The sequence below is a fragment of the Podarcis tiliguerta genome, assembly GCF_965153285.1.
Source record: "Podarcis tiliguerta genome assembly, chromosome: 6".
In the NCBI taxonomy this organism is placed as follows: Eukaryota; Metazoa; Chordata; class Lepidosauria; order Squamata; family Lacertidae; genus Podarcis; species Podarcis tiliguerta.
This window is the reverse complement of record NC_139539.1, coordinates 54392125-54410509: the sequence shown is the minus strand read 5'-3', so window position 1 is coordinate 54410509 and position 18385 is coordinate 54392125. Positions and strand designations below refer to the sequence as shown.

The window sequence follows — 18385 nt, the reverse complement described above, 5'->3', positions numbered from 1 at the left end:
AGAATGTCCCGTGCATGTCAAAGGTCTCAGGCACAAACAGCATATAAGGTCAAACACACAAAACATCTACTTATTAAACAAAAGTGGAATTAATGTGAATATGGGAATAATGAGTTTGTATCAGTTCTTGTGTTTGTATGGTAAGTCATTGTCCATTTTATATTGAATTTGTTAGAGATACTTCATGGATAAATAGATATGGTGAGGTATAACTGGCAATAAAACTATAGAACACATTCATGCCCCAATCCAGACTGGCAATTAAGGGATTGGGGTAAACCCATTCCTCCAAGCTGTCTTCCTAACAAAAAGCTGCCTTCTCTCAAAGATGCCCCACAACCAAAACATATGACTGTGGCAATCTTGCTGGCTAACACACAACACCTGATCCACAGTATAAACCTTACAATTTGGACACCTGGCCCAGCAAGCAGGCTGCAAAAGAAAAAGCACAATTGGGCTCCATAGAGGGAGTAGCACACTTGATGACTTTTTTATTTACTTAGGCTCAGACCTCCTGGGCCTTCCTAACATAACTCCAATTCACCCCCCTTCATAGCAAATATCATATTAAGAAGGATTTAAACCGCCCGTCCGCTCCCCGGTGCTGCGGTTTAATTCAGGCCTAAGCTTGCAGGAGCTGCTGTTTTTAATTTTATACCTTTTACATAAAAAATGCAATTATTGATTTCTTGTCATGTCCAGTTTGGCCCATAATGGTCTCACTACCATGGAAGTTTGTTAGACAACTCAAGCCTCTTCATAGCTGATTTTAAAAGACTCATGAGCATCTTTTCTGAGCTCCCAGAAGGAAAACATGATTGCTGATTTACTCCCAAGTAAATGTAAACAGGATTTCAATTGCTGTCTGAATGGTAAAACTACTTGTACTTCGAGAAACCAGACATCTGAAAAGTTCATACAACTAAACTGTAGCAGCGTATCAAAAACCTTAAACAACACTCAGAGTCTGGTGTAAAGGAAAATTATTCATGCAGGAAAAATACCACCAACCCAACAGGAAACCCAATAGTCATTGAAGAAGAGCCAATACAAATACCCCCCAAAGTCCCAGCCACTCCAAGAGCAAGCCGTAATACACTGTGGCCCTGCCATATTGACATAGGCTATTTCCCCGGCAGTTCCTTGGATTTCATAACGGTTTGGATTTTTAATAAACGGGTAATTCCTGTTCAGCTTTACAGAGGGCTGAAGACTGCCATGAACAGTGGTGAGTAGCACCACTGACCAGTATAGGTATATGCAATATTATTTTCCACAGGTATATAAAAATATAAGGATTTTGTCTATATATCTTGCCATACTAGACCTGATGCAACATGACAAGGAGCCAAAAGGTTGACTAAGATTGATAAGCCAGACATAAGCAAGGCTTCTAACTAATTAGTAATTAGAGGAACTAAATTACCATTGTGTAGGTCTTCTGGGAAAGGCTTTAGTGAAAAATGTAATGTAAAGGAACTCAAATGCCTCTTAATTGTTAAGAAGTTTCACTTTTGTCCTCTAGAACTAATCGGCTTGTTTTCTGTTTGCAGAGTTCTCTCCATTTTTGTAGCTTTTCAGCCATTTGTCATCTCATTTAGGAACAGCAGTACATGGCTTCAAGAACCGGAGTTCAAATAACCCTAACCCTAACATAGTCTCATCGTTCAATACTTTAGTATTGAATATAATGTATAGTATCATTTCTGAAATAGTTTAAAAAAATATACCAGCTGCAGAATGGTGATGATCTTAACTGACTTTTACCAGTAGCTTTTTATTGTCCACAAGGTGGTGCTCTGTCAAACAAGTAATAAAACAGAAGGGGATATGATCTTGGCTCTGGGTGTATCATGCTGTTCACTCTTCAGCCATAAAGGACTGTAATATTACAGACACACAGAGAGAGAGAGAGACAGAGAGGTGAGAAATGAATAATATAACAATAATTTATTAGACATAAACACATTGTAAAGAGCTATTGTTAGTGATTAAATATTATATGGAATTATGATATCATTTAGTTTGATTTCACACCCACCCTATCCCTTAGGCTTAAGATGAAAAACATCAGTTTTAAAAACTGCATTTGCAAAACGCATAAAACATGGAATTCAAACACTTACAAACAGAAAACTGAAATGGCTCTGCACTCATCATCACCGATCACTACAATATGCATTTGGGAAAAATTCCTAGCCTAAGCTTTGGCATGTCACCAGATACAAAGTTCCAGGCTAGGGATCAGCTGCTAATAACTTGTCTCTGTGGGCCCAAAACAATTCAAACCCGGGACAATTTCAAGAGGTCCATTCTCTGTTGAATATCAAGATTGCATATGGGAAGGTGCTTACTAGGTAGTATAGACACCAAGGCGTTCCAGTTTAGCACCTATCCAAATGGTGCCAAGTGTATGCCATTTTAGTCATACGTTTTTAAAATTATCATTTCATTATCACTCTTTTGCCTTAAATAAGTTGAAATATTTAAGCAATAGTGCTTAATTTTTTAAAAGTACTTTAGCACATATTTAAAAACTAAATAAGAACAGTGTGTGCGCACACGCAAACACAGAGCCTTTCCAGTTAACACCATTTTATCAACACATGAACCCCCCCCCCCATTTTTACTGTTTCCTCCTTAATGCCAAGGGACGCAGGTGGCACTGTGGGTTAAACCACAGAGCCTAGGACTTGCCGATCGGAACGTTGGCGGTTCGAATCCCCGTGACGGGGTGAGCTCCCATTGCTCGGTCCCTGCTCCTGCCAACCTAGCATTTCGAAAGCACGTCAAAGTGCAAGTAGATAAATAGGTACCACTCCAGCGGGAAGGTAAACGGCGTTTCCGTGTGCTGCTCTGGTTTGCCAGAAGCGGCTTAGTCATGCTGGCCACATGACCTGGAAGCTGTACGCCGGCTCCCTCAGCCAGTAAAGCGAGATGAGCGCCGCAACCCTAGAGTCGGTCACGACTGGACCTAATGGTCAGGGGTCCCTTTACCTTTACCTTTTACCTTAATGCCAAAGTATCAACGATTGCTCAGAAATTTAAAGAGCACTTCAGAAATTATTTTTTAAAATTGATCTGGAACAAATGGCTTAAAAAATGGCATACTCTGGTTAATTATTCCTTTTGCATCCACACAATTGTTTGATAACCTCTGTGGAATGTAGAAAAATGCACACACACACACACACACACACACAGTGAGTGAGAGAGAGAGAGAGAGAGAGCTATAACTCTCAATATGTGAAAAGAAAAGTGCAATTCTTCATACAACTTGCAGTGACAAAATAAGAATAGGCCAGGACTAAGTGCTGCCAGTTCTGGAAACAGTCTCTATGACTACAGAATGTTTTTTACATGTAACAATTTGGAAAAATAATAACTATTGGTGATAACTTACTTGTTTTATACTGCAGTATATTTCACAATAGTGAAGTTCCATGGCCAATGCTTAGTGCAGCACAAAAACTTTAAAAAATATATGCATATTGCTAACAGGAAGGAATTTAGAGTTATAGTGGCATCCTGTAGGATGTGTATATTTCATTTTGATACATGATGATTTACAGAGGGCTGTGCTTTCAGCTATACGTTCTAGTCATTGTGGTATTAGGATTACTGCGGCTACATCTAAATACAGGAAATAAGTACAAGTATATTGGTAGATATGATATCTATTTCCCACTTTTTAAAAACAAAGTGTTTCAACGTCTACATATTACAATTAAAAGAAATGGATTATAATTTGCAAAAACAGGTCATCAGCAAAAAGAACAAAACAACACAAACTGGGAGTCAATATTATTGTAATATTAGCATTGATTTCCAGGCTGAGGGCAAACTACCATTTGCAATGGAAATGAATGACTATATCTCTGTTTTAATTACAAATAGCAGTGGCAGGGGGCAAGAGGAATTGGGACTAGCCTGTGAGGGGTCAGCCATTATTATTTTTTTGTACTTGGAGCCTCTATATCTCAGGAGGAAAACACAAACCCCACACCAATTTCCCTTAGTAGCTGATATCATAATATGCTGATGCTTCAGAGCTTATATAGAAGTCAAGGAGAAAGGTAAAACTGCCTGCCTGCTGTCTAGGTACTGCCTCTTTAGTGGAATCATGGTCAGAATGCACTACATGTGTTAGCGGCATACAGTTCTTAAAGCAAATAGACTTCCAGAAGCCACCTTGGCTGAAGAAGTAAAAAGGCAGTAATTTCAGAGGTAGTAGTTGTTGGCACAGACTCAACTCTGGGATAATTTGGTCTTGTCAATACTGCCGTTTGTTTCCTGCCACCCTTACAAAAGGGGATTCCACTACAGCCATATTGTTATAGAGCTGTCATTTCAGTTCATCCCAGTCACTCAACCTTTCAGCAACCCAAAGGAGTCTGAGAATGAAACTGTGACACTGTAAATATGGACATGAATACCATGGATAGAAATATTCTTTGTGTGAAAACTAGGTCTCCGTAGATGCGTACATTGTATCTTGAATTTCTGTTAAGGCCTATGGCTACTATGCAGATAAAACCAAACTAACTGTATTAATTACTGAAAAGCTGAGAAGCAGTAGAAGGAATTAAACACTGTGCTCTTCCAACCACTTTGTCAGCGCAAGCTCTCCTTCCTCCTCTACAGTGTTCTAGTGAGAGAGGGGAGGTTTTTTTGGGGGGGGGGCGTGCAGGATGCACAGAGGGAGGAAAAAGGAGAAAGTCCCATTGCACTACCAGGACTTGCTGTGCTGACTCCCACAAGCACACCAAGTTAGTTGAATCTGGCCCAGTTACTGTACATTGCAAATTTGCTTAATTTTAATATTTTTTTAAAAAAACACAAGAGTAGTATTCTAAGGCTACTACAGTGTTAACAAATCAATGTAAATCATTGAAACCTAAATATTATTGTTTTTTTCTATTCTCAGTAGAACCACTAGTTACTAATATGACACAAATGAGATAAACTTCACTCACACAGTGCCAAATAATCGATGCCAGTCAAATGACAAACTCTACTGACAACAGGTATTGTTAAGCGCATTGTTGCATATTTTATGTTGCTTGACTCATATAAAAAGTGGCATCTGATAAAACCCACATGCCGACTCAGTGACTAGCTTGGGATACAGGCCCAAGCAGGCTATTGACTGATGGCTCTTGACAGTTTCTGGTGAAGTGGATCAGTTTGATGCTAGACTCATTGTGGATAATTCATACTCTTATGCATAGGTCTCTGAGAATTAAAAAAACTGAGCAAATATCATGGGTAGGAAGGAGACCATTTTCTCACACTGCTACATGGGAACAAGGCCTAGGGGCACTCTGATGTAAAATAAAACGTACATAAGGGGAAATATGTTTTATATATATTGGGGGGGGGGTACCCTGTCAGGGTGCAAAAAGCCCCTTGTCTGAACTGCCAGTGGAGGTTGGATTGGACCTCTCTCTCTCTCTCTTTCTCTCTCTCTCTCTGTCAAGGTATTTCTTTTCTGGCAGGCTTTTGGCCTGCCATTTTCAATAGTATTTAGTGCACTAGACTCCTGCCTGAGAAGTTTTTATCCTCAGTACTTGTCTCTCTTTATATTTTCGTAGTTTATTCTTTTGGGGTTTGTTTATTTGGTAATTTTAACAGCTTGTAAGATGCCCAAAGTATTGCTACTGCAAAAGGAGGGCATGGTATAAATTATCAGTACTGGGCAGTATCCAACTATGCCCTGTCAGAGCAAGGATTTATGCTTAACGCCACAGAACTCCCTCTTCCTCATCCCTCCCAGTGCCGGATTTACGTAGGAGCTAAACAAGCTATAGCTTAGGGACCCACTCTCTTGGGGGCCCCAAAAAATTTTACAGGGAAAAAAATTGGGTATACATCAAAAACAAATAAAATGGCTTTAGATACCTATTAGGTCCATAAATTACCCTACAGCATATATTCAACACAAAAAACAGCAACAATTTATTGTTGACAAAGGACAGCTGGACATATAAAGGGTCCCATTACCTTCAGTAGCTTAGGGCCTCATCAAACCTAAATCCAGCCCTGCTCTCACTCACATGACCCACACTCTCCCCAAATCTGTTCTAAAGGGCTGAATGAAACTCAGCCCAAAATAACATTTGTTGCTGTTGTTATTTTCACACCAAATATTCAAGATAGCAGTTGAGATGCAACTTTAAAGGCAGTTGCTGGCTTTGTTTCTCCAGCACCTTCATTATGTAAGTTATGTTTGTGAGGTTAGCTGTGAAACATGCCTCTGGGTTCATCTGCCTGCAGCTATCATAAAGCTTCTTCACCCTTGACTCTCTTTGCATCAAAGATTGTATAGAAGGATATAGCACTGATGTGTATGCTTCCTCTCACCAAAAATATTGAGGGCAAATGCAACTCTCTTAGATCTGCTCAACTGGTTTCGTTTCAATAATGCTTTCTGTTTTTAAGTTACAAGGAACACTGTCAGTAATCTGCTTTTTCACAATCTGCTCTTTTTTATTTCTTCACTTGAAAAGACAGTATTCTATAACAGTCTTTGTGTGTATGTCAGAAATATAGCTATTGCATGCCCTGGGGAAATATAAACAATCTGCCATATGGCTCATTATTGTTTTTGTCATTACTAGATTCCCAATAGCATATTTCTTCATTTGACACAATTGCCAAACAGAACACAATTGTGTTATTGAGATTATACAATCCATGCAGACAGTGTGTGAAACCCTGATTCTTAGACTTTCCTCTAGCTTGTGTAGCTTTAGTGGTTTAATAAGCAACTACACTGGTGTCTCAGTTCAAGTACAAATAGGTTTTTTATGCTTCAAGGAAGGGGAAAGGGCATATTGTATACAGCACTTGCTATTTTAACCTCCAGAGTATTTTTTTTTTAAATTGGCATTGTATAGGGTTTTTTTAAAAATAGAGAATATGGCTCAAAGGTTAATAATGAGTACATATTCTATGCAAATAAAAGCACGTAATATAAAATATATTGGGTTACTGTATTAGAAAAGCAAGATATTTCTGAAGTAATGTACTCTTAACAAAGGCCACCAAGTTAACAGTAACTCTTTTTCTCTTGTTAAACTAAGTAACAAAAAACTTCTAGATGGCTTTTCTGGCAAAATTCTATTCAATGTGACATGCAAACAATTGCTATCACTAAAATAATAAATATTAATTAACCAATGTAATCACTAAGGCTATGATCCAGCACACACTAGCATTTAACCAACAGGTTCAAACAAAATACAAAATGTCCTTTCTCATTTTGTGCTATTTTATTCCTTTTCTGTTTTTTACAGTGGAATAAATATAGTTGTTCTATATTATAAAACAGCAGCAATGTCACACCAAATATTTTAGAGATGGTCAAATGAGTTTTATCTAAAAGTTTCCAAAGTGACTCATGCTGATATTTAGCAGTTATTGGAATTTCTTTTACTATTCAGTTCTTTGTTAAGGAATGACCAACTGTTCTGATCTCCATACATAAAAAAGGATTTTGCACAAAAAGGCAAATGGACATGATAAATGGGTATACAATTGCACATAGCGCTGAGAAAGTGGAAAAAGAGTTTATCTTCTCCCCTCATAATGCTAGAACCCAGAATCATCCCATGAGGCTTAAGAGTAAGAAACTCAGGACAGTCAGAAGAATTCTTCTCACATTGCACAGAATCCACTTACACAAAGTGTAGTGATGAAAACCAACTTGGTTGGCTTTACTAGGGGATTAGACAAATTCGTAGAGGATTAGGCTATCAATAACTACTGGTTGTAAGGGCTACATGAGTGGCAACACATGCGAGGCAATGGAGCCACCCTCCCAAAACCAGCATGAGTCTGCCCCATCACAAACATAACTACTGGTTTATATATCACCCATTAACAGAGGCAGTACACATCTGAATACCAGTTGCTGGTTGGGGTACATGAGCAAGTGACTGCTATTCTGCCCATGTCCTACTTGTGGTCTTCCCAGAGGCATCTATTTGGCCTCTTGGAGTATGAACTAGGTAGGCCATTGGTCTGTTCCAGCATAGTTTTCTTACGCTATTAATTGATTTGAGATGTTTATTTTGTTCTAGCCTGCATTTATCTGAAAAGCATTTTTTTTTCAAAGTGGCATACTCTTAAAAAAAAATCAATACAATGCAGATTGCTGTAGGAACGCATTAAAGTTTATGTGACAACTGTACTGTTAATTGACAGTAACCAAGCATAAAAAAAATGAATCTTACAAACCACTGGGGGTTGTTTGCATTATGAGTGTATGTAGATCCAAAGCATATACGTTGTATTCTCTTGTTTTCTCTCACTATTACATAACAGCAGCAAAACAGGGAATAACGTAGCTGTGAGCAGAATCATTTTAACTTGAAATGACATATCTCCAAGAGCTAGGCTCTGTTCCCACCCCCTACCCCATATTGATTTTAACAAAAGAAAGAAAATGCACGTAATATAAATAAATAAATCAAAATTAAATTGAACATTTAATTCCTTTTCTTTTTAAAAAAAGACAAGTAGTACCTTGAGCAGATATGAAGCTCCCACAACAGAGTTGTTGTGAGGATGAAATAGGGAGGAGGAGAACCATGAACACCACCTTTAGATGGTATATGAATGTAGTAATAAATTAATATTATAAGAGGGAATGTCTAGGAAAGCACACACTTGTCTTTAGAGAAGATTGCCCTTTAAAAAGAAATCCAAATGGGTTTTCACATTGGCCAGTAATATAGATGTACAAAAGTGAGAAAGGATGTGAAATACGATGTAGTAATCTCCCAGACCTTTGCTCACAGTGATGAAAACTAGAGGAAAAGCTATCTATCTATCTATCTATCTATCATCTATCTATCTATCTATCTATCTATCTATATGCACAATGAATATACTCTTTTCAAACTGCAAAGCAAAGAGCTATGGAAAGCCCACTTATCAATGGTACTTAGCTTTGGGGAGGGAATAATAAGGAGCTGGTCTGCACTGCATTTTTTCCTGAGGATTTCACCACATATTGGGGTCATGAGTCAGAAATGCACAGCGCCACATGAAATTGTTGGCAAACAGAACTCATGGCAATGCACTCTGATGACAAGGGTACCTTGGGCAACCCTGTAACGCTGCTTCAGTCAGCCCACACTCTGCTGTGCTTCCAGGGTTGTGTGAACTGACCTTTAGTTCCATATACATGCCATGTAGGCCTGGGTGCCAAATAATCTTTATGATTGTTTTTCTTTCTTTTTTTAGATGTAATGCAAACATTAACACCTGCACGGCTCAAGTTAGGTTTCTCTAACCATAGTTGAGCAGCTAAATGAAAGCCTGATTCTTTACTGTGTTTTTTTTTTCACAGACACCTTCTGTGGCATTTATAAGAGGAAATCTCTTCATAACAATCCCATGAGCTGCGCCATGGGCACAGCAGTTCACAGGACCAGGAACGAAGACCCTGGCTCTAATGCTATGACAACACAACTGGTGTCTTTTTCCTCCTATTTGGGGTGAAATGGGCCTTCCTGGCCAATCTGAGCTTGTGAAACCCTGGGCTTTTCTGGGTTGATAAATTTGGTTACCTGACAAATAGCAGCAGAGCCATATAGTACTGGATTTGTTGATGAAACTGTGGAAGCTGCTTTTTTCAATGCTGTGGTTACAACCTTTTCAGATTTCATCCCTTGCTCAATAAAGCATCGATCTGTAATGGAATAATGAAAGAAAAGCCGCTTTAAATGATAAGGAAATCGGCAGCAACAATTTGTAAAGCATGTTATAACTGTTTGCTATCGTTCTTCTCGAGTACACACTTAGTAAATTACTGGAACATATTGTTAGATGAGTTATATATATTGGGTGGTATTTTACTAAGTATTTTCAGACAAAATAATTTTTTTAAAAAAATATTTATAGTCACCTTGTCTTTTGCTCTCTTATTTTATCATCAGAGGAACCCTGTAAGGTCAGCTAGTGAAGTTCATGCCTGGGATTTGAAGCAGAACAGATCCAGGGAAATCAATTTATTTAAGCAAGTCAGTGAGCCATGGCATGACCAGATACCACCACCCTTTGTAAAATGCAAGCTTTAACTGGGAGCAAGTTGAGTGTGGCTTCTCTAGAGGCCATAAAGAAATTAATGAGGGCGATAGAATGGACTCAACAGTATATAAACATGGCTGCCAATATGCCTTCATTCAGTTTTAATATGTCCATTCAGTTTAGTTACTAGTTGCTACTATAGAGCAGAACAATCCTTACAGGCATTGTATAAAACAAAAAACAAACAGAACTAAACACCCAGAGGTCTGTATAGGCAAGATGCTAAATGCGGCTTATATACGTTTTCTTCTTAAACAGATATCAGTAATCCAGACTGACAGAATGTTGGCTCCTGCTACTTCTCTCATCCCCACAGTCTTGCTCCACCATCCCTATTTTCTGTTATGGTGGTATGAAAAATTAGAGTGCAATTGGCATTAAACAAATTAGTTAATTTTTAGTTAATACAAAAGACAGACAATATTTCACCAAATACAGTGGTACCTGGGGTTACAGACGCTTCAGGTTACAGACGCTTCAGGTTGCAGACTCCGCCAACCCAGAAATAGTACCTCAGGTTAAGAACTTTGCTTCAGGATGAGAACAGAAACCATGATCCGGTGGCGCGGCAGAAGCAGGAGGCCCCATTAGCTAAAGTGGTGCTTCAGGTTAAGAACAGTTTCAGGTTAAGTACGGACCTCCGGAACGAATTAAGTACTTAACTTGAGGTACCACTGTACATAAGTCTATTACAAATAAAAGCTAATGAGGCATTGAGGTTCATCCAATTACTTGATGTTATTTTTCACATTCAAGGCCGCGGTCTTGCCTGGAAGTAAGCTCCAATGAAACCAGTGGGACTTGCTTCTGAGTAAACATAACGGACAAGACTCACGGTTTAACTGTCTTTCAAGCAACCAAAACCGATGGCCATAATCAAAAACATCTTCAGAAATGAGCAGCTTCTTACCGTGTACTGCTGAAAACAAAAGCTCTGTTTGATATTTATGAAGATTCCCACATAGAGATGGAGCTGATGAAGCCATTTAAACAGCAACAGTGAACCTCTCCTCTCAACCTTACAGGAAGTTGGGTTCTCAGAATTATCGAGGTTGCATATTGCAACTCTGCATATGTATATCATTGCTTTTTGAAGCACAGCATTTCTTAGCACTGCTTTGAGAGGCAAAGGCTCAAGAATTAGTTTTCTAAAACGTTTGAATGTTTTCTTCTTTCCTTTTTTTTTGTCACAGTAAACACTTTCAGGGATTTCTACTTTGAACAAAAAAAGTTTTGTTCCTCTGTTATCTTGACATTGCACATTTCTTTATTATGCAGTAGCTAATAACTGCAAATCCTGTGTGTAAAAAAAGAATAGGCTACTTTCAATCTGTGGAAAGTTTGACCTCAAGGGCATAGAAACTGTTGACTCATTGTTTTTACTGCATATACTATTAGCCCTTTGTCACATTCTGAGAATGACATCATCTTCATCGCAGTTAGTAGCAGGTACCGGGTAAATTAAGAGCCCTCTGCTTTGCCAGGTTTTTTTAAAAGGGTATACTTCTCAAATTAACAGTATATTTCTAGTTCCACCACTTTAGGCTATTATTTCTGACTAATCACATGTAGGAAAAGCTTGTAATCAGAATAGGAGTTGCTCAGAGTTTTCACCCTCCCCCACTGCGCATTCTGTTGCAAAGATCTAGACTTCTAGGCATGTTGCCAGGGAGAGCAAGGACTGAAGGATGAGTGCAATTGTCAGCACTTGCCTCTGCAAAAGAAGGTGGGGTTTGAGAAAGGAGAGGGTGGGATCTGGTGCAGAGGGGACTAGGTCTATACCCTCTTCATGGCTGAGCAGCAGCAGCAGCAGCACACCCTGAGCTCCTCCCAGAATCTGTTTACTTGAAGCACAAATGCTTTCCAAATTCTTGCTGGTCTCTGCATTAAAATGTAGGCAGAATCAAAAGAGGGAGACTTTCTCAAACAATGCACATGCTATGTCATATAGCAGCTTGACAGCAGTGGAAAGATACTGCATTCCAAAGGCCCAAAACTTGAAAAGGATATGGACAGTGCCTTAGAGCCTTGTTTTACTCTTAATTTAACATGTCGTCCAAAAATTACATTAAAGAATGTTATTTCAGGTTGCCTGGTCAAAAAGCGAGTCAAAATAGGAAATGCCAATTTTATGGTTACCCATAAAAGACTTACTTTCTCTTGCCGGTGAAGATTTAACGTGAGCGAAGCTTGGGAACTCTGTGACAAATAGCCTGCTTCAAACTAAAAGTCAATCTAGAGTGCCAAATCTAAAAATCATAGTGAGACTGGTGCTAAGTTGCCATTTATGCAGAGACATTTTTTCATGGAAGGAGCCTTTGAAGATCTTAAACTTCAGTGGCAATTCCACCAACATATTTTGCTTTATTCTAATACTTAATTCAATGATGACCCTTAACAGCTGAGGCTATTAGCAGCACTTTGGCAACTTTTAAGTTTTTCTGGCATAATTCCAAAATAATGGTATAGTTTGAGTTTTCTTGTCTAAAAGGCTATTAAATAATTTTCCACAGGTTTTATATCCCACTTCTGTCAAAGGAAAAACAGTGCTCTAGTCCAATAATTTAATTATACAATGACAAGATTTGGAAAGGGCCTAAATAAGCAGCTTCTTTATCATTATTATTTTTAAGAAGGTTTGCTAAACAGAGGTTAACTGAAAATATGCGTGAGAGCATGTGCATAAGTTACTGTGGCAATTGTGATCCCTTAGCTGTAAACTGAATAATATACCAGAATGGGGGGGGGGGGGAAGGACTGCACTCATTTTAAAGTATAATGTTGCTTCCTCTTTCCTGAGCACTGAGACATACTGGGCAGCCTTACTAGAGTCAGTTTCCTTCAAAAGAGACAGAGCAAAAATCTTACAGTATATTTAAAATGGTTTATTTACAGATTTGCAAGTAAGTAAGGTATGATGAAAAGAAAGCAGTAAGCACAATATTCATAAGGCAGAAGACAATCACATCTCAACTACTGGCTTACATCACCTGTAACTGCATCCTTTTTAACCTGCCAAAATGGAAGAAAGTATTCTAACTTCAAGAAAGGTAACTTGAAGTGCTTTGCACCACATAGGACTGTTAAGAGCATCAGGTGGAAGTTCTATTGGCCACAATACCACTTAAGGCAAGTTCTTAATAAGTGAACGCTCCTTGGAGTTAACATCTGTGCATGGGCAGGGCGGGGGGGGGGGACTTTTGGTATAAAACTAAAATGCTAAGATTTAAGCATCACTCCCTTTCTCTCACAGACATCATCTGAAACACAGTAAATTAGTCTCTGAATGCAATTAATAATATCAACATGATAATAATTCCTTTCTCCCTATCTCTTTTACTGCATTAAATTTCTGTCCCAGACTTTCAGCACACAAGGTGCTTAACTATAAAAATATCCTGAAGAGCAAGAAACAGCAGAAACAATATAAATAAAAACTTGATAGGCCAGAACTAGTAAAAAAAAAAAACTTTCACTGTGACTTAAAAGGTCTAAAAGGCCTGGGAGAATGAAAATATATTTGCCCAGCACAATAACGGCAAAAAAGTAGGCCCTGGCAAGAGCTTGAACTTTCTAAAGGCATGGTGCTACAACTGAAAAGGCCCTTTCCCCAATCCTCATGCAAAGTATCTCAAAAACTGGAAGCACCTGCAAGAGAGCCTCAAATGACAGTCACAGAGATTAGCGCATGGTTTGGGATTTGACCAAAAACAGTCTGGGCTGCCTTTCTAATCAAGCAATACAGTGATCTCTTTTGCTCAACTAGCTGTTGCTTTGACATGAGAGCGAGAAGGAAAATTCCAAAGCTAAATAATGTATGAACGTTAAGCAATAGGGTGTTATCCTGAGCCAAATGCAGATATGTTTGTTTGCAAAATGGCATTGTATGCAGCTAGAACCAAACAGGAGGAAAAACATGCAAGAACAGACTTCTAAATCAAGGGACAGATGGGGATGCTTATCATAGTCTATCAGGTGCTCTAGAGGGTGCCAGAATGTACCGAATGAGGTTCACTGCCCCATTTGTGCAGGCAGGGGTGACAACGAGGCAGGCAGAAAGTTCCCCAGCAGCCCCCATGTTTTTCAGGCCACATGTGTTTCTCGGTAGCAGCTGTGTTCTGTTTATTATCAACTGTACTATAAGGTACAATATGTGATATTTAAAACACACTGCTTTTTGTAATTTAATAATGAATAAATACAAGAAGGGTCCATTGAACCTTGCTGTGGCTCTCCTCACTCCTGTACTCTAACCCTGTTTAGGGAAGCTTTTAATGTTTGATGTTTTATTGTATTTTTAATATTTTGTTGTAAGCTGCCCAGAGTGGCTGGGGAAACCCAGCCAAATGGGTGGGGTATAAATAATAAATTATTATTATTATTATTTATTATTATTAACCCTCTCCTTACCCCCCCAAACCCACTGGCAATACTATTCCAGAGTGTTCTTCCACATACACTGGGCACTGCTTTGTGTACATTTGGCGACTTGTAAATCACATAATTAACAATACATGCACAACTATGGAACAGGACTGTTTACATTTTCTTTTCTCTGTATCTCTCTCCGTGAGGGTCCATTTATGTGCACGTGGTATACAAAGAGGGTAATACTGCCTTCATCTGATGAAGTGATTTCTTGTCCGTGATAGCTTATGGTACAATAAACGTTGGTGTTTAAGGTGCCCTAAGATTATTTTTTTGTCTCGTAGACTAACATAGTAGTACAGAACTATATCTGCTCCTGTGAATGGCATTAGTTATTGAATCACAGAGTTGTAGCATGGAAAATACCATGAGGGTCATCTAGTCCAACCCTCCACAATGCAGGAATCTTTTGCCCAACGTGGATCTCGAACCCAGGACCCTGAAATTTAGACTCTCTTGCTCTAGCAACTGAGCTATAGGTGACTTAATTCTCATTCAAATTGTGAACATATAACTATATTCCAAAATGGGCTGGGCATATTATATCATATGACAACACTATTCCCCCTCTAGGGAAGACCTATGAACATACTATGGTAAAAGCTACTGCTCTTTGTCTCTAGCCACAAAGGGATACATATTTAAGTAAATAAGATAGTACCTAGTGTACTCAAAACACCATTGTTGTTTTCTAATACCTGGTTCCATACACAAATAGGAGGTAAGTACCACTTATTTTAATGGAACTTGCTTCTAAAAGCAAACATGCTTAGAGCTATAACCTAAATTAGAAATATCATAGCTCCCCCCTTCACCTAAAAAATACTGTTTACCTTAATTCATGTTGTAATCAATATTATCGAATGATAAAGGCAGGCTTGAAAATGCACTACACTACACTTAAAAGAGGATAGGAATCTGCATCTCAAATGGGTGCTTTACTCCCTTTTGCAGCTTTGTTTGCCAGGAGACAGCTATGAACAAGTAGATCTGAGAACCCCATCAAGTGGAAATTCTATTAAACTGTTTTTATTATTATTAAATTGGGCTTTTGCTAAACCGACTTTCTTTTTCTTATTGGAAGACCTGTTTAAGAATGGACTGTATGGGATACTGAGGAAATTTTAATTAATAGTCCAATAGTTCTGCTTTTCCTCCCTTAACCACTGGAAACTTTTCAAACATCATGCATTCCTTGTTCAGCAGCAACCCAAAATAGAAATAACAACTGATATTTGAATAGACAGTACTGCCAAGATGCAGTCTCTATTATAATCCTGGCTATAAGATGTCACCATGCAAAACGGATGCAGGATCACCTTTGTACTAGCACACATGTAGGAGAAAATGCCCTTGCCAAGGACATAAATAGGGCCCAAATGCCATGTATTTCATTTAGTATGAAACTGAACAGGAAACTTAAAATTCAAGGCCTGAAATGGTGTTTCCTACTTAAAGCTCCAGTAAAATGGCTGTTACTTGAATATAACTGTTTTTGCTCTGAGTTTCAGAAACAGGGGATAAGAAAATTTGAATTACATGTTACACTATATTGTCGTCTAAACTCTGAAAAGAATTCCACTGCAAGGTTGTGAAGCTTATCATCTTAAAGGCAACTGTAGAGTTCTTCAAATGTCAGCTGCTGCAGCACTGCAGTAAAACTAAATATTTCCTTAACGCAAGTCAGCACACTCCAGTACTGACCTTTAATACCAACCTTTCTCCTCCCATGCCTTGAATCCGTTAGCTGAAAATCCTTATGGTTATAAAACACTTAATTCTGAAGATTGGGTTGTATCTGCATCTCCCCCAGGGCTTATGTTACATAAATGATTGCTACCTGTATTGAACTATAGTATAGTAAATAAGAAAAGAACACCAACGCTGTGCTAGATAAACCCCTAAATCTGTTATTTCAGGAGTAGCAAAAATCGGAACCCCAGAATACTGACTCTTCAATGAAAATGAAATTTAACTGGGAGCACTGAATTAATAAATTGAGCTTTCTGCTTACTTCTCAGTTGCAATGCCGTTGAGAAGATAGGCTGAAGAGAATAGGTACACTCTCTTCCCAGGGGTTTATAGTCTTCATGCTTTGAATATTTCCCCCAGATGTAACATTATGTCAGTTGGTGCCTTAAAAAGAATAAGCACTACCCTCTGATGTTAATCTGTTGTTGTTTTTTTAGGGTTTTTTTTTTGGGGGGGGAGCTCAAGTCCCAAAGTCATTAAGGGGTATGGAAATGTGCATGTTTAATAATGCCCTGCTTCTTAACACTGTTTCTCACTTTAAAAGGTGATGCAACAATGAAAGCTTGCTTAGAGTGATATTTGACAGTCAAAACCTAAAACTACGTTGCCTACATCCAGGTAATTCAAAGGTGCAAAAGCCTTGGAATCTTATTTGTGGTTGCTTTCTAAAAATGGCTTGGCATGAGATCCCACAGATTTTTAACCACCCTCCATTCTTTCCAGCACCCCATTTGGCTCTTATCACTTGGGCATCGTCTTCTCAGGATGGTGACAATGACAAGCGAGCATATTTCATCTGGAATTTGAACTGAGAGGGTTCCCCGCTGTTTATTAACTTGGCACTAATGCTGGGAGCAGAATTTGACATAAGCAAGTTAACCTGACTTCCAGGGAAGGCTGCTGTTTTATAGGCATGTAATATTATGACTTGATGACATCATATTTCACATGTCAAATCAATATTAACGTTTGTGGGTCAAATTTATTTTTATTATTATTATTATCTGTAAAGCCAGAGTAACTTTAAAATAACCAAAATCAGAAGAATACCTCACTTGCCGCAAACCTGAAGACAACGCTGCTTCCTTTCTCTCTCCACGGGATGAACCCGCCTCGAGCAAGGAGAGGCTGCCGCCGCCGCCGCCTGGCATCTCTCATAGTTGGTTTTGGCTTTCCCAGGAGGAAGAGGAGCAACTCCCGCTTCCCAGAAGTGCGCAAATGCACACCGCCTCCTCCGCGGCATCTTCACTGAAGGAAAACGGCGGAGGGATGGAGTTTCTTCTCCAGAGTTTCCGGCGTCTTTGGCTTGGCTTGGCGCGGAGCGAGGGCGGGAGGGGAATAACAACCTCTCGCCCGATCCTGCGTGGCAGCAGGTTGCAGAGGCGACCTGGGAACTCCTCGCGGCCAGGTGGGCCAGGCCAGAGGCGAGGCGAGGCGCGCGGCCTCTCTCCCTCGGGGGTCTCTCCTGCCTCGAAGAAGGGGCTGCAGCTCGCTCACGCCGGGCAAGGGGCGGAGGGGAAAGTCCCGCACACACCAGAAGGGCGAAGCCCGCGGAGGAAAGGCCGGCAAAGCCCGCGGAGGAAACCCAATAAATAAAATCGGCGAAGGCGCGGAAATTTAAAAATGTTTGGACAGGAAGAGCAGGGGAAAAGAAACCGTCAAGGGGAGGGACGGGGGGAAAGTAACGGTCCAGAGGCTGCCTCTTCTCCTCCCCTTCGGCCGCTCGGCTTCTGGACACGGGTCGCGGGTGGGCCCCGTCTTTTGCGCTCGCGCCACCGGCCACACGACCACCGCCCGCCGCCGGCAGATTCGCTCCAGGAGGCGCGAGAGGAGGGAAGGAGGCGCGCGGCGGCGGCGGGCGCGTAGGCCATGTGAACACCGACATTTTGAGCGCCTTGCCTCTGGGCCAGAGCGGCTCTTGGGGAAACAAGCCGGCCTGCCATGACGGGGTGGGATCCTGCCCCCCACCCGCTTACAAAAAAACAAACAAACGGATTTATTAAGCGGGATGCAGGTTTCAGGAGCGCCATAGGCGGGCAACTGTTGGCTGTTATTCCTGCGCCATACCTGGGACGAGGAGCAGCCTGGTGGAACCGCTAAAATT

The 18385-nt window shown here is 39.9% G+C and overlaps 2 long non-coding RNA genes across 2 annotated transcripts; one reads left to right on the top strand and one right to left on the bottom strand.

Annotated features, from left to right (window-relative positions):
* Positions 1 to 1247: 1247 nt before the first annotated feature.
* Positions 1248 to 18342, bottom strand: LOC310680855. Its single transcript, XR_014512988.1, has 3 exons — positions 17332 to 18342; positions 9582 to 9703; positions 1248 to 1884 (listed from the first exon to the last, which is right to left on the bottom strand). It is a non-coding gene; the product is annotated as an uncharacterized lncRNA (long non-coding RNA).
* LOC310680856 lies at positions 5928 to 9582 on the top strand. Its single transcript, XR_014512989.1, has 3 exons — positions 5928 to 6221; positions 7892 to 8015; positions 9362 to 9582. It is a non-coding gene; the product is annotated as an uncharacterized lncRNA (long non-coding RNA).
* Positions 18343 to 18385: the final 43 nt, after the last annotated feature.